Below are 14,362 nucleotides of genomic sequence, written 5' to 3'. Positions count from 1 at the left end.
CACAGTAAAGTCTTTGTACATGCAAAGCCACCTCCAAATATATTGACCCATTAACTTGTTTTTCCATTCTCTTATCCCTTTCTCTTGCCAGCAGAAGAAAGAGATCCTATAAAAGCCTTTATTTAAAATAATAAATGTAACTAAAGTACCTTCGCAAGATAGCTATTCTCTCTTGAAACTGCCTACTCCTGATTTTAGGAGCTGGGGAAAGATCACCCTATTGACATGCTCCCCTCCCAACCATCATTTCCTTACACCACCTGTCTGCCCTCTCCCCAAAGACCACCCTGACCCACCATAACCTTGTGTTGCCCCAAACAAAAGGGGTAGTGATCGACATACCCCAGTTTGCATTCACGATGCTGAAGTCGAGATGGTCGAAAACTTCAAATTCATAGGAGTCAATATCACCAACAACTTCTCCTGGACCACCCATATTGAAGCAACGACCAAGAAAGCACACCAACTAGAAGGCTTAGGAAGTTCGGCATGTCCCATACACCTCTCACCAACTTCTACAGGTGCACCAAAATGATAATTGAAAGCATTTTATCAGGATGCATCACCGCTTGGTTTGGGAACAGCTCCATCCAAGACCGCAAGAAATTGCAGCGAATTGTGGACGCAGTCCAGACCATCACACAAACCAACCTCCCTTCCATTGACTCCATTTAGACCTCACGCTGCCTCGGCAAGGCCAGCAGCATAATCAAGGATGAGTCGCATCTGGCCACTCCCTCTTCTCTCCCATCAGGCAAAAGGTATAGAAGTGTGAAAATGCACACCACTGGATTCAGAGACACTTTCGTCCCAGCTGTTATTAGGCAACTGAATCATCCTACCACAACCAGAGAGCGGTGCTGAACTACCATCTACCTCTGTGGTGACCCTCGGACTATCCTTGATCGGACTTTGTTGGCTTTACCTTGCACTAAACGTTATTCCCTTATGTATCTATACACTGTAAATGGATCGATCATGTATTGTCTTTCTGCTGGAGGTTAGCACGCAACACAAACGTTTCACTGTACCTCGGTACACGTGACAATAAACTAAACTGATCTGAACTGAACTACTTTCTCCTGACCCGCATGCTTCACCTTCCCTCCGTCCCCATTAGGAGCCGTCACTGCAACTGTCATTTGAACTAGCCTCATTTAAAGAAAAAAATCACATTTCCATCCAAAACAATTTTATCCTTCTTGAAATGCCATTTCTGTTTTGACAGGGTAATTGTATAGTTGAATAGAATGACACCCAACCAGTCGGCAGGAGTTTGGGGTTAGGAGGGGGAGATAGATAAACCTTGATTGAATGGCAGAATAGACTTGATGGGCCGAACAGCCTAATTCTACTCCTATTCCTTATGATGCACCCACTCATTGGCAATACCTGTTTCTAAAGTGCCAGTATATATACTTAAAGTAGTTAAGAGGGCAAATCTGGTCAACTGATGTAACCATTTTTTTAGTATTCAGCTACTCTGAAATTAAGTTATTTGCGGCATAATTAGTGCCTGTAGTTCAAGCTGTGGGATGCCATTTCCATTCATTGTATCACAATGAGTGATAAGTTTATAAATTGGATCTTTTATTGTCATTTTTAGTGCAGAAATTTCACACACAATTGGTTTGGTCTTGGTTAGTTGACGTGAGTGGACCCACAATGGTAGAGTTGCTGCCTTGTGGCTCCAGCCCTCTGGGTTCCACACTAATCTCCTGCGTGGAGTTTGCACGTTCTTCCTGAGACATTGTGGGTTTCCTCCAGCATCCCAAACCTATGCTGGATAGTAGATTAATTGGGTGTAAATGTTTCCTAGTATTTAGGTAAGTGATAGAGTCAGGTATGGATGAGGCTGTAGGTGCGAGGGGGTAGGAAGTTGCAGGAAGAATTGGGAACAGGGAAAACTTAGTTGGGGAATTGGATTATTGTGTGCAGGTCTGCTGAGAAACCAGAGATATTCAAGGAACATAAATAGTTGCCAAATAAGCAGAAAAGGCGAGTGAAATTGGGCTTTGAGACCAGGTATGGATCTGATGCCATTGTGTAAATAAAATGCACCATGACATAGAAACATAGAAAATAGGTGCAGGAGTAGGCCATTCGGCCCTTCGAGCCTGCACCGCCATTCGATATGATCATGGCTGATCATCCAACTCAGTATCCTGTACCTGCCTTCTCTCCATACCCCCTGATCCCTTTAGCCACAAGGGCCACATCTAACTCCCTCTTAAATATAGCCAATGAACTGGCCTCAACTACCTTCTGTGACACAAGGGAAAGGCAGCCAAAAACCTGTTGTACTAAATTTCCAGAATGCATTTCTTCAGCAATCAAAGTAGGTTCTGTCCTTTATTCAAGATTAAACTGAGCCTCAAACTCAAATAATTGTGGATATGTTTACGATGACCATTCACGGTGTCACACCAAACACAAACCAGAGAGCCTCCTTTAAAGGCTAAACACATGTGTAGGAAAGAACTGCAGATGCTGGTTTAAATCAAAGGTAGATAGAAAATGCTGGAGTAACAGGCGAGAAGGAATGGGTGACGTTTCAGAGACGAGACCCTTGAATCCAAATATTTTGGGTCTACTTTTGATTTAAACCAGCATCTGCAGTCTACCTTAAGCTTAAACAAGAGAACTGCAGCACATTGGGCAAACCACATCAAAGCGAACATTGGTTAATGCCTGGAAACCTTTGTAAGCCGCCTAAATTTGACCTTCTGGCTGATTTTTCAAGCACCACGAGGATGTAAGGTTCAACGCATGAGCAGGAAGCAGGATGGAATCTGCTATTGTGGCAGGTGTCAACGGCAAGAGATTGGTCTTCCCAAATATTTAATTGAGAGAAGTTCTGCTTTTTGAATACTATTTGTCAGAGAGGTTAATCGCGTGTGTGGGGGTTATGCACCAAAACCAACTTCAACATTTATACAAACTGCTATTATGTAAAGATAGGAGCCACCTGTGCTTTTGTTTACCTTCCCTAACTTTGATAGAGTATTGATTTTGAGTCACTGGAGAGAAGGAATGGGTGACGTTTCGGGTCGACACCCTTCTTCAGTTAAATGGGCTTCTTCCCTAATCATTTTGTAGATGTTTCCCTTCTTGAATAAAATGGGAAAGATTGATTAGATTGCTGTCTCTCATGGTTAATACATAAATAAAATATTGCTTCTGGTCATTGGTGAACACTATCATGTAAATTCCTTGCATGGTTCAAGACAGAAATTCCTTAAATGTAAATATTTTCCAGTGCTTGTTAGATCAATTATTTTAATTGACTGCGCTGCAACTATTTACAAAAATCCTCTTGTCACGGACCTTCAAATCATGTTTTGACCTATTCATATGCTAGAAATGTACTTGGAAGATCTATCTATTTTAAAACCAACTCGGATAGAACTTGTGCATAAATTTACCAACGTCTGATGTCGATCAGACCAAGGAAATGGTAGGTGGTGTGATTGTCATTGGTCTGTGCTCTCTTATTGTGTGCGTGTACCATGGGGCAGATGCAGGGCCCCGGAGGGCGCCTCCGACTGCACACCTGTACATGGTACTAACACCATCATCAAGTATGGAGATGATACAACGGTGATTGGCCTCATCAGCGACAACCATGAGTCGGCCTATAGGGAGAAGGTCCAGCTCCTGGCAGCATGGTGCGCTGACAACAACCTGGCCCTTAACTCCAAGAAGACCAAGGAGCTCAGAAGGTCCAGGGGTGGCACGCACACCCCCATCCAGATTAACGGGACGGAGGTGGAGCGTGTTTCCAGCTTCAGGTTCCTGGGGGTCAACATCTCTGATGACCTCTCTTGGACCCACAATACCTCAGCACTGATCGAGAAATCTCACCAGCGTCTCTTCTTCCTGAGGAGACTAAAGAAGGTCCATCTGTCTCCTCAGATTCTGGTGAACTTCTACCGCTGCACCATCGAGAGCATCCTTACTAACTGTATCACAGTATGGTATGGCAACTGCTCTGTCTCCGACCGGAAGGCACTGCAAACGGGTGGTGAAAACTGCCCAACGCATCACCAGTTCCTCACTCCCCTCCATTGAGATTGTCCAGAGCAAGTGATGTCTGCGAAGGGCGCTCAGCATCGTCAAGGACTGCTCTCACCCCAACCACAGAATGCTTACCCACCTCCCATCTGGGAGGCGCTACAAGTCTCTGTTGCCGGACCAGCATGTTCAGGAACAGCTTCTTCCCTGCGGCTGTTACACAACTTAATTCTGCACCTTGGTGATTGCCAGTCACCCCCGGACACTCCTTCCCCCAGAGACTGATCTCTCCCCCCCCCCCCCCCCCGAAAATCGCACTACTGCTACTGTATATATATATATATTTTACTGTTCCATTATTCTGTGTTCGCACATCTGGGTGAGATGCTAACTGCATTTCGTTGTCTCTGTACTTGTACACTGCACAATGACAATAAAGTTTGAATCTGAATCTTAAGCTGGCAGTGCATGGGAGCTAACACTGATCACCCACTGGTGCTGGCTCTTCCCGGGAGCCCGTCCTCTTGCAGCAGCCTGCTGTTCACTGATGTTCATGGTTTGGTTGCCACGCTAAGATGCAAGCAAAAACTGCAGTTCGTTACTTTTCACAGGTTATTCATTAAACACAAAGACATCAGACGTTGGCTTGATCTAACTCCGAGCTGTTTCAGCAGCCACTGGCAGGTGACAAAGAACAAGGTCACATTTCAGTTTATTACTGAGTCGAATAATTTACCATGAAATTAACTCTGTCTACCTGAAGGTTATTCCCTCCCTTTTAGGAATTTAAAAAATATTCCATATATTAATTTCCATGATCTGAACACAGCCAGCATTTGTTGCCCTTGAGCTGAGGCATTTGCTTAAGGGCCTATCCCACTTAGGCGTTTTTTGTTTGTTTTTAGGCGACTGCCAGCGACTAGGCAGTCGCCACACGGTCGCTAGGGTATCGCCTGTATGGTCGTGAGTAGTCTCCTCAGTCTCCCAAAGAGTCGTAGCGCTTTTCTGGTCGCCGCTGGATTTTCAACATGTTCAAAACTATTCGGCGACAGTCGGTGACCATGGGCTTGTCGTAGCTTGACTTCTCCTGACGTAGGTGCTGTCGTAGTTTGTCGCCAGGATGATGCAGGTTGTCGCCAGGTGACGTAGGTTGTTGCTGATGCTGGTTTTGGTGAATTCCATTGGTGACTACCTGCGTCAACAGGCAACGTGTACCGGCGACTGAATTATCTTCCGTTGTAGCCGACAGGGTCGTAGCTTGTCGTGGGTGGATGTAGGTTAACTTCAGTTGTCGTAGGTGGACGTCCCAATGGGTCGCCGAATATCGGTAGCTTGCCATAGCTTGACGTCAACTAAGTGGTAGGTTGTTGTAGCTTGTCCTAGACATTGTTGTAGGGGAATGTCTATGCAGTCGCCTTTTTTGGCGGCCTGCTATGACTATGACAGTTGCCTAAGTGGGACAGGCCCTTAAGCCATTTCCATGGGCATGTAAGATCTGACTCGGCAGTGGGTCAGGAGAATCACATGGCATGCAGTTAAGAGCAGCACGTTTCAGTCCCTTACCCCAAACACATATCCATCAACACACTGCAATCTTGCACCATTCTTCAGTTTTGCCCTTGTACTTATTGTTGTTTTTATCATTTACTGTATTTATACCAAAGATACTAGTATAGCTCCTCTAGTATCTTTGGTATATACTGTTTATTCTGTGAGCTTCATGTGAACAAGGAATTTAATTGCACCCTGGTGTATAAGACTCCATGGGGAGGATGAGGATTGTAACATTAATCTTCTGAATATTAAGAATTGCAGTATCCATTCCATTAAAAAAAAAATAATGTGTAGGAAGAAACTGCAGATGCTGGTTTAAACCAAAGATAGGCGCAAAATGCTGGAGTAACTCAGCGGGTCAGATGGTATCTCTGGAGTAAAGGGATAGGTGATGTTTTTCGGGTCTGAAGATGGGTCTCGACCCAAAACGTCACCTATTCCTTTTCTCCAAAGATGCTGTCTGACCCGCTGAGTTACTTCAGCTATTTGTGTCTGCCGTAATTAATTATTTTTGGTTCCAAATAAGTATCACACCAAACATTACAGCTACTATAAAGACAAGGAGGAGCTAGTATGCTCACATATCCTGTCAACAAAAATATCACCAAGCACAGATCCATTCAAAAATATTTCGTGCTATTATCGACAGTATGTCGTAAATTGTGCCTTCTCTCTCTGCATTTGAGTTGATGGGGAAATGCCATTGAAGCAGCCTTGGTGGGTTGCTGTAATGCTCCATGTTGCTGTCATAGTACTTTGGTGGATGAGAAGCTGAATGTTAGGCTCCTCTCACCTGGCTGGTAGCATTGCTTGTCCAGCTGCACTTGTCCAGAAAATGAACAACATCTGTCTTGTAGATTAGATTCGTTTATGCTTGCCTCGTTCAGAAATTAGATATATGGAATCATTTTTAAATTGTTGAAAGGGAGGGAATAAACTTCAAGATGGGATAATTATTTGTTAAATTATCTGGCCCAACTCATCCACGCTGACCAGGATATCTATCCACATTAGTCCCATTTAACTTCATTTGTACCATACCCCTCCAAACCTTTCCAATCCATGGTTTGAGAATTAAGGGACAGAAGTTTAGGGGTACCATGAGGGGGAACTTCTTTACCTAGAGAGTGATAGCTGTGTGGAATGAGCTTCCAGTGGAAGTGGTGGAGGCAGGTTCGATTTTATAATTTAAAAATAAATTGGATAGGTATATGGACGGGAAAGGAATGGAGGGTTATGGTCTGAGTGCAGGTAGATGGGACTAGGGGAGAATAAGTGTTCGGCACGGACTAGAAGCGCCGAGATGGCCTGTTTCCGTGCTGTAATTGTTATATGCTATATATGATATAATAGTGAGATAGAAGTACAAGTAACTACAGATGCCAGAACCTGGAGCAAAAAACAAACTACAGGAGGAACTCCAGTGAATGGAGCAGCAATGTCGACCATCATTTTGCCTCCATGGATGCTGCTCAGTCTGCTAAGTTCCTCCAGCAGTCTTTCTTACTCTAGCTTCCAGCATCAGTAGTTTGTTTGTCTAACAGCAAGGATCATCATCTTAAATTGGTGAGATAAAAGAAAAGTGTGGTGAATCTGTGAAATGCTTTGCAACAAAAGGCTGTGGAGGCCAAGTCAGTGGATATTTTGAAGGCAGAGATAAATAGATTCTTGATTATTACGGTTTATGGGGATAAGGCAGGCGAATGGGGTTAGGAGGGAGAGATAGATCAGCCATGATTGAATGGCGGAGTAGACTTGATGGGCCAAATGGCCTAATTCTATTCCTTATGACCTTAAATGGAACAGTTTCTTTCTATTGGGATTTTCCAAAGTATTAACAGTAAATTAATCAGGATGAAGGAGTTTCCAATAATGTTATATTTAATCAAAATGCTATAATAGATTGCTCAGTAGCTCAATAGGGGGTCTGGGTCAAGTGTTGGGTTACCAGATCAGATGGAAGGAATGGCAGCTCTGTTTATAATGTTAGTACTAACTGGAGAAGTCAACCAACGAGAGTGTTTCCCCACCCTACTTGCAGTTTGTACCCACTAGACTTCTTTTGTGCCATTTTTATCGTTGCCTTTGGCCACACCTTAATGTGCATTTTTTAACAACTATGTATTTTGATATATCAGTCTCTGAGCATTTGCCTTTCCTCCATCCCTGCCTGAGTGATGAGAGATTTGAATGTGGCCTTGATAAAGCAGCTGTTCTTTGTTCCTTCGGCAGGCTCGATTTAACACCTGCTGACTTTGCATTCTGACTTCTGCGAATCATATAAACTTAATTCCAAGAGGGGGTAAACAAGCCTTTGATGCCTCTCACTGCTGCAGCTTGATTGTTTGATTCTGTGTAAACGACACAACCCAAAGGTTCAAAGGTTGATTTATTGTCACATACACCTAGATGTAGTGAAATTATTTTTGCCAATGCAGCACATTAAAAAAGGAATACAAACATAACAATAATAAATAGCTTTAACATAAAAACATCCCCCCACAATGGTTCCCATTATGGGGGAAGGCACAAAGTCCAGTCCCATCCCCAATGTCCACCCATAGTCGGGCCTATTGAGGCCTCCACAGTTGCCTCTACGGAGGCCCGATGTTCCAGGCCGTCCTCGCCGGGTGATGATGTTCCGGCGTCGGGAGAGTCCTCCCAGCGGCCTGGGAACCCTGGAACGGCCGCCTCCCTACTCGAGACCGTGGCTTCCGGAGCCGACAAGGCCGCGCCGAATGGAGCTCAACTGGCGATCTCGTCGCGAGATCCCAGGCTCCCGATGTAAAGTTTCAGCCCCGCAGCTCCGCGATGTTTTTAACGCCGGTCCCAGCTCACCGGAGTTCCAGCGCGGCGACCCAGGCAAGGCACCGCCCGCCCCGCAATGGCGCTCCAGCGCTGCACCGCCGTCCTCAAACCCGCTGCCGCCGCCGCCGGTGCCGCCGATGCCAAGGCCCCGGGCGGTCCCCTCGCTCCTCGGAACCCGCAGACGCCGCCGATGCCGCTGCCGCCGCCGATGCCGATGCCGAGGCTCCGGGCAGTCCCCTCAGGAAATGCCGCTCCAGGCCCGCTGGTAGGCCGCGAGGACGGATCGAAAGAGCAGCCCGGAGAAAAGCTGCATCTCTGACCAGGTAGGGACCCTGAAAATTAGTTTCCCCCTTCCCCCCCCCTCCCCACACATAAAAAAGCTAGAACTCCTTAAAAACAAAACACTAAACTAACTAAAAATAGCATTTTGCTTCTTCTCCCTCTCTCTCTCGTCGACTTTATCCTGTTTATTCCAGCTAGATTGACCATTTCTCAGACATGCTTTTCTAATTTCTTTAAGATATTACCAGCTCTCGTGAATAACAGCACTATCTTTTTCCCATGAGCGCAGATGACCTAAAAATATCTTATCCTGTCAATCAAGAAAGTAAAAAAATATCGTACATCCCTTAAACCTAGCTCTGTCCTTCAGTAAACCCATTGTAGCTCATTCCTGTGCCTCATTCTTGCTCTGATCACCACCTCTTCTAAACTCCGTCCAAAAATCTATCAGTAGCAGCCCAAAATGCTATGATGGATTGACTGAACCTCCACTGACTCTGTTTAAAACAGGTTTTACAGAGTACTAGGTTTACATTCACATTGTGCTGCTGCAAGAAATAATTTCATTGTTCTGTTTCGAGACATATGACAATATGTTTCTACTGGGCCACAGTGGAAACCCTGACTCTTATTGTCAAGAGACAATAACAGTCAGGGTTTCCACTGTGGCCCAGTAGAAACATAGAAACATAGAAAATAGGTGCAGGAGTAGGCCATTCGGCCCTTCGAGCCTGCACCGCCATTCAATATGATCATGGCTGATCATCCAACTCAGTATCCTGTACCTGCCTTCTCTCCATACCCCCTGATCCCTTTAGCCACAAGGGCCACATCTAACTCCCTCTTAAATATAGCCAATGAACTGGCCTCAACTACCTTCTGTGGCAGAGAATTCCAGAGATTCACCACTCTCTGTGTGTAAAATGTTTTCCTCATCTCGGTCCTAAAAGATTTCCCCCTTATCCTTAAACTGTGACCCCTTGTTCTGGACTTCCCCAACATCAGAAACAATCTTCCTGCATCTAGCCTGTCCAACCCCTTAAGTACATGTGATAATGATAAACCTATACCAGTATCCGCCTTAATTATGAAAATAGCATTTACATTCATGCAAATTATACATTCATTACTGATTAGTCACAAGTACAGTATATGGCACTGTTGTTAAATGTTTCTAAGGCATTTCTTAAAACAAAGTCTAAAACTCCTCCTTGTGTCCCACCCTGCCATAACAAGTGGAAATCAGATCATTCAATCTAACTGAGATGGGTTGTGGTGTATTCAACATTTAACTCATTTAATGAAGTCGGAATTAAAATCATATAGAGTACAGCTAAATATTTGTGTTATCCCTAATTTGAGGAAGGACATCCTTGTGATTGAGGCAGTGCAGCGTAGGTTCACGAGATTGATCCCTGGGATGGCGGGACTGTCATATGAGGAAAGATTGAAAAGACTAGGCTTGTATTCACTGGTGTTTAGAAGGATGAGGGGATTTCTTATAGAAACATATAAAATGATAAAAGGACTGGACAAGCTAGATGCAGGAAAAATGTTCCCAATGTTGGGCGAGTCCAGAACCAGGGGCCACAGTCTTAGAATAAAGGGGAGGCCATTTAAGACTGAGGTGAGAAAAAACGTTTTCATCCAGAGAGTTGTGAATTTATGGAATTCCCTGCCACAGAGGGCAGTGGAGGCCAAGTCACTGGATGGATTTAAGAGAGAGTTAGCTAGAGCTCTAGGGGCTAGTGGAGTCACGGGATATGGGGAGAAGGCAGGCACGGGTTATTGATAGGAGACGATCAGCCATGATCACAATGAATGGCGGTGCTGGCTCGAAGGGCCGAATGGCCTCCTCCTGCACCTATTTTCTATGTTTCTATCTAAGAACTTTTGAAACTTTATCAGCACCAGAGACTCTATACCACCTGGGTGAAGTCTGCTAATTGATTTTACCGGATTGTATACCTGAGGGAACAGAAGCATGTCCTTGACTTGGGATGGTCGTTCTCGGCACTAGTGTAAAAATTCCCGAGGTGCCGCAGTGCCAACCCAGAAGATTTGTTGGTCAGTGGGACCTCGAACCCGCCCGAAGGCTCGCTGGTCGGTGAGACCGGGTGGGGAGCTGGAGATGCTGGATGCGAGGAACAAGAGCCGGTAGGAGTGTGAACCGGGGTAATGCTCCAGTACATCGAGCATGCCAGCCGACTGGATTAGTCAGAGGGTAGTTAATCTGTGGAGCTCATTGCCACAGGGGGCTGTGGAGGCCAAGTCAGTGGATATTTTTAAGGCACTGATAGACATTCTTGAGTAGAACGGGTGTCAAGGGTTTATGGGGAGAAGGCAGGAAAATGGGATTGGGTGGCAGAGATCAGCCATGATTGAATGGCAGAGTGGACTCGATGGGCTGAATGGCCTAATTCTATTCCTATAAGCTTTGGACTTTGAATAACGGCGCCATAAATGGCAGCGCTTGCATGTGTAATATATGCAAAAAGAATTTCACTGTACTGCTGCATATGTGACAAATGAATACACTATTGAAGTATTGAAAAGATAATTTCACTCTACTGCGATAATAAAATACATGTCATATTAAAGTATCATTGAATCGTCTTCCATTGAAAACTGGGCAAGCATACGGGGATAGACACAAAAAGCTGGAGCAACTCAGCGGGTCAGACAGCATCTCCGGAGAAAAGGAATAGGTGACGTTTCGGGTTGAGACCCTTCTTCAGACTTGTATAGCATAGGGATTTGCCTACAGGGATTAGGCAAGGAGAAACAATTTATTACTCTACACAAACTAGACGGGGGGGACATAGCCCCTTGGTGCCCCCAGCCACAATGGGGCAACTGAAAGCTTCAGAGATAGTTGCCTGCCACAATTACTTAATTACAGTCAATTTTGGTTCCCCCTTGAGTGCCATGTAATCACAATGGAAAATATCATAAACTATGTGCAAACAGATTCACCTGAAAATAGGCTAAAAAGCTTGACTGGTTCATTTGTATTTGGTCAGCAGGGATTCTGCTCATATGCACAGAAGGCTGATCATTACACTGGTGCTGAGGACGACCTTCACAGGTCATGAATGTGCTTCTGTTCCACCCGGCACAGCAAATTCCGTCAGCTTACTGTGGGCTAGGAAGCAGTGTAAAAACCAGGCGTGTTTGTGCAATAAACTTAATTGTGTCTACTTGACACACAAAAGCTGGCGGAACTGTCTAAATACTATTTGCTTGAATGGAACCTACCATCTAGCCACTAGTTCTGTAAGAAATACTTCTGAAGAAGGGTTTTGACCCGAAACGTCACCCATTCCTTCCATCCAGAGATGTTGCCTGACCACATGAGTTACTCCAGCATTTTGTGTCTATCTTCAGTGTAAACCAGCATCTGCAGTTCCTTTCTACACACTATTTCTGTAAGATCTTTAAATATCCAGATTTGTGCATTACTGGCACATTTTTGCTTGAAGTGGACTAACTGAAGGTAAAAGACAATAAACACAAGATTTTTTTAAATCTGAAACAATAGACGATGCAGAAGACTGAGAAGGCGAAGAAACAAAGAACTGCAGATGCTTGGCTCATACCAAAGAAGGACACAAAGTGCTGGAGTAAGAATATAGAATATAGAATAGTTTCTTTATTGTCATTGTAACATGAACCATGTACAACAAAATTGTAAAATGTCAGCCAGTCAGTGCACCATTCAAACATTTCTAAAAGCTAACGATACATACAAGGTAAATATTTAAAAAAGATAAACAACTAAAATAAATATCATAAAAATAGCACGCATAAACACCCAGCCCTACATCCTTCTGTCGATTTCACAGTCTCTTGTATGTATCGCCCCTGCGTTCCTTGGCGGCTACATTTAGTGCCTTTATAGCAGTGGGGTAAAAACTGTTTTTAAGTCTGTTTGTCCTTGTCCTTGTAGATCTGTACCGTCTGCCTGACGGTAACAGTTCAAACAGGGAGTGTCCGGGGTGGGAAATGTCCTTTATAATACTCTGGGATTTTTTAATGCAGCGGGAACTGTGTAAGTCCTCCAAGGTAAGGAGAGGGCAGCCGACAATCCTCTGGGCGTTGTCAATGGCCCTCTGGAGCGCTTTCCTCTGAGCCGCTGTGCAGCTGGTGTACCATACGCATACACAGTATGTTAGGATGCTCTCAGTGGAGCACCGATAAAAGGACTCAGCAGGGTCAGGTAGCAGCTCTGGAGAAATGGGATAGGTGACTGAAGAAGGGTCCCAACCCGAAATGTTGCCCATCCTTTTTCTCCTGAATTGTTGCTTGACTCGCTGAGTTACTGCAGCGTTTTACAGGGTGCCCCTCCTAACATCCTCTTCACAGTTCACACTGCCACCCAGCTTTGTGTCATCCGCAAACTTGCTAGTGTTGCTCATAATTCCCTCTTCCAAATCATTAATATATATGGTAAACAGTTGCGGCCCCAACACCAACCATTTTGCATGTACACTGTCATGCTCGGGCACTGCTAAAAGGCTCATTGTTCAGAACTCTAGATCCAGCAATGTGAAATTATCTAGCATATGAGAACATTCAAATACGCTGTTGGATGTAACCTTTGACAAAGCTCACAGCATAGCCCCCATGATGGAGATGCGTTGGCCAATGTAGAAACGTTTCATTCTGGGTACGGATCTGTGGTGCAGATGAATAGACATCTTTGCAGCCAAATTTTGGTTGGTTTCGTACCGAGTGCATTTGGTAAGGGACCAGTAGAGCGTCCGTTGTAGCCAGGGTCCGGAGGGCAAGGAGCACCGCCACTCCACCTAGGGTCTGTCGGGGAGGGAGCGGCTCTGCTGTCAGCAACCGGAGGACTGGTGACAGGATCTAGGGAGTGGACAAGGCAGAAGATGTCCAGGTTGGGTTGCTCCTAAGCTGGGCTAAGCTGGCCATCCACGAGTCACGGTGCTGGGCGGAAGAGGGCTTTGCCTGAGCCAGATGCTTGTCCCTTTTCCGGGGTTGCGTCTGCGCCCGGGTGGTGTTAGAGAGGGACATAGTTGTACAGTAGTTATTTAGTATATTTGTACAAATTGTAACAGTGTGTGAAAATTTAGTGTCCAGATAATTTGGTGATTTTGTAATATGGTGGTGGGTGTGTTGCCACCGTTTTGTTTTTGTATCATAGAAACATAGAAAATAGGTGCAGGAGGAGGCCATTCGGCCCTTCGAGCCAGCACCGCCATTCATTGTGATCATGGCTGATCGTCCCAAATCAATAACCCGTGCCTGCCTTCTCCCCATATCCCTTGATTCCACTAGCCCCTAGAGCTCTATCTAACTCTCTCTTAAATCCATCCAGTGACTTGGCCTCCACTGCCCTCTGTGGCAGGGAATTCCACAAATTCACAACTCTCTGGGTGAAAAAGCTTTTTCTCACCTCAGTCTTAAATGGCCTCCCCTTTATTCTAGTTTAATTACATGATCGTAATTAGATTAGTTTTGACATAAAGTGCATTTGGTTGGAAAACCAGTGTTTGAAGTGATCCTCAGAGTATATTTGGATATAATGTATTGTAAGGCTGCGGAGGGCTTAACCATCGTGAGTGGATTGCTACATTGGTCAATGCAGAATGATTTTGCTCAGTGGTGTGTTATCCTGAAGTGACAATGAATCCACTCTGGGTACGGTTGGGCAGACTGAGGTTGGGCTAGGGTATAGAAA

The 14,362-nt window shown here is 45.0% G+C and overlaps 1 protein-coding gene across 1 annotated transcript in view; it reads left to right on the top strand.

The window, feature by feature from the left end:
* The window catches only part of degs2 (delta 4-desaturase, sphingolipid 2), a 44,368-nt gene that overhangs the window by 15,200 nt on the left and 14,806 nt on the right, over positions 1–14,362 (top strand). The gene's annotated exons all lie outside the window — the stretch shown is intronic.

The sequence above is a fragment of the Amblyraja radiata genome, chromosome 9, assembly GCF_010909765.2.
Source record: "Amblyraja radiata isolate CabotCenter1 chromosome 9, sAmbRad1.1.pri, whole genome shotgun sequence".
NCBI lineage: Eukaryota > Metazoa > Chordata > Chondrichthyes > Rajiformes > Rajidae > Amblyraja > Amblyraja radiata.
The sequence above is the reverse complement of the archived record's forward strand: the minus strand, read 5'-3'. Positions and strand labels throughout refer to the sequence as shown.